This window comes from Durio zibethinus, unplaced genomic scaffold (genome assembly GCF_047325235.1).
Source record: "Durio zibethinus cultivar Kanyao isolate XHJ-2024 unplaced genomic scaffold, ASM4732523v1 HiC_scaffold_3, whole genome shotgun sequence".
NCBI classification, from domain to species: domain Eukaryota; kingdom Viridiplantae; phylum Streptophyta; class Magnoliopsida; order Malvales; family Malvaceae; genus Durio; species Durio zibethinus.
In genome coordinates this window covers 1252822-1255321 of record NW_028323044.1, presented here as the reverse complement: position 1 = coordinate 1255321, position 2500 = coordinate 1252822, and positions in this window count along the sequence as shown.

Below are 2500 nucleotides of genomic sequence, written 5' to 3'. Positions count from 1 at the left end.
CCCCAGGGCCCAGCGTGTGCCGATGGTTATCGGGGCAACCGGCCGCACCAGGGCCCAGGGTCTGCCGATGGTGCTCGAGGCAACCGCCCGCACCAAGGCTCAGCATGTGCCGATTGTGATCGAGGCAACAACCCACACCAGGGCCCAGCTTGTGCCGATGGCGGTCGAGGCAAGTGCCCGTACCGAAGGGCAGCCTATGCCGATGATGGTCGATGCATGTGCCATCACCATGCGTCATCATGTGCCATTGATGGTCGAGGCCTTGGCCGAAGTTCGATTTTGAGCCACGGTGCCCATGCTTGGCTCCAGCATGTGCTGGTGCCGCATTTTTTTCACTCGGGACAGCATCGCCGGAGCATCGCCGGAGCATCGCCGGAGTACCGCCGGAGAACCTGACCGGCGGCATTGGGGTTCCGGCGATTGGGAGGGGGGCCGGGGGGGTGTGCGCACATGATGTGCGATGGGTGCTGGTACTTGGCCTTGTGTTGGCCCCCTATCCCTCATCAAACCTCTGAGAATTCACACCCCCTTAAAGAGCATTTGAGATTTTACAGGTTTGCTACCAGTAGCCGTTAAAGTGTCTGAAATGGGGACACTTTTTTCAAACGGTCACAAAATCTTCTCTACTTCGAGTTTTTAGCTGAATTTTTTTGTGCATGCCAACAAAAATAGAAGGATCATGCCTACAAAATTTGGAGCCAAAAATCCTTATAAAAAAATTTTAAAAAATCCCGAACCGCAAAAAGTTTCGAAAATCATGAAAAATAGAAAACGAGTCATCTTCCAACGAAACTTCACGTGAAGGCTTAGGGGACCATTGTATGAATTTACAAGCCATAAAAATGGCATTGGCACGGCAGAAATTTGAAGATGTGCCTAAACCCACCAGGGCCCAGCGTGTGCCGATGGTGCTCGAGGCAAGCGCCCGCACCAGGGCCAGCGTGTGCCGACGGTGGTCGAGGCAACCGCCCGCACCAGGGCCGATAGTGTGCCGATGGTGCTCGAGGCAACCTGTCGCACCAGGGCCCAGCGTGTGCCGATGGTGATCGAGGCAACCTGCCGCACCAGGGCCCAGCGTGTGCCGATGCTGGTCGAGGCAAGCGCCCGCACCAGCGCCCAGCGTGTGCCGATGGTGCTCGAGGCAACCGACCGCACCAGGGCCCAGCGTGTGCCGATGGTGCTCGAGGCAACCTGCCGCACCAGGGCCCAGCGTGTGCCGATGGCGCTCGAGGCAAGCTCCCGCACCAGGGCCCAGCGTGTGCCGATGGTGCTCGAGGCAACCTGCCGCACCAGGGCCCAGCGTGTGCCGATGGTGGTCGAGGCAACCTGCCGCACCAGGGCCCAGCGTGTGCGGATGGTGCTCGAGGCAAGCGCCCGCACCAGGGCCCAGCGTGTGCCGATGGTGGTCGAGGCAACCGCCCGCACCAGGGCCCAGCGTGTGCCGATGGTGGTCGAGGCAACCGCCCGCACCAGGGCCCAGCGTGTGCCGATGGTGGTCGAGGCAACCTGCCGCACCAGGGCCCAGCGTGTGCCGATGGTGGTCGAGGCAACCTGCCGCACCAGGGCCCAGCGTGTGCCGATGGCGCTCGAGGCAACCGACCGCACCAGGGCCGAGCTTGTGCCGAAGGTGGTCGAGGCAAGCGCCCGCACCAGGGCCCAGCGTGTGCCGATGGTGGTCGAGGCTGCCGATGATGGTCGAGGCAACCTGCCGCACCAGGGCCCAGCGTGTGCCGATGGTGCTCGAGGCAACCGACCGCACCAGGGCCGAGCGTGTGCCGATGGTGCTCGAGGCAAGCGCCCGCACCAGGGCCCAGCGTGTGCCGATGGTGGTCGAGGCAACCTGCCGCACCAGGGCCCAGCGTCTGCCGATGGTGGTCGAGGCAAGCGCCCGCACCAGGGCCCAGCGTGTGCCGATGGTGGTCGAGGCAAGCGCCCGCACCAGGGCCCAGCGTGTGCCGATGGTGGTCTAGGCAACCTGCCGCACCAGGGCCCAGCGTGTGCCGATGGTGGTCGAGGCAAGCGCCCGCACCAGGGCCCAGCGTGTGCCGATGGTGGTCGAGGCAACCGCCCGCACCAGGGCCCAGCGTGTGCCGATGGTGGTCGAGGCAACCTGCCGCACCAGGGCGGAGCGTGTGCCGATGGTGGTCGAGGCAACCGCCCGCACCAGGGCCCAGCGTGTGCCGATGGTGGTCGAGGCTGCCGATGGTGGTCGAGGCAACCTGCCGCACCAGGGCCCAGCGTGTGCCGATGGTGGTCGAGGCAACCGACCGCACCAGGGCCGAGCGTGTGCCGATGGTGGTCGAGGCAAGCGCCCGCACCAGGGCCCAGCGTGTGCCGATGGTGGTCGAGGCAACCGCCCGCACCAGGGCCCAGCGTGTGCCGATGGTGGTCGAGGCAACCTGCCGCACCAGGGCGGAGCGTGTGCCGATGGTGGTCGAGGCAACCGCCCGCACCAGGGCCCAGCGTGTGCCGATGGTGGTCGAGGCTGCCGATGGTGGTC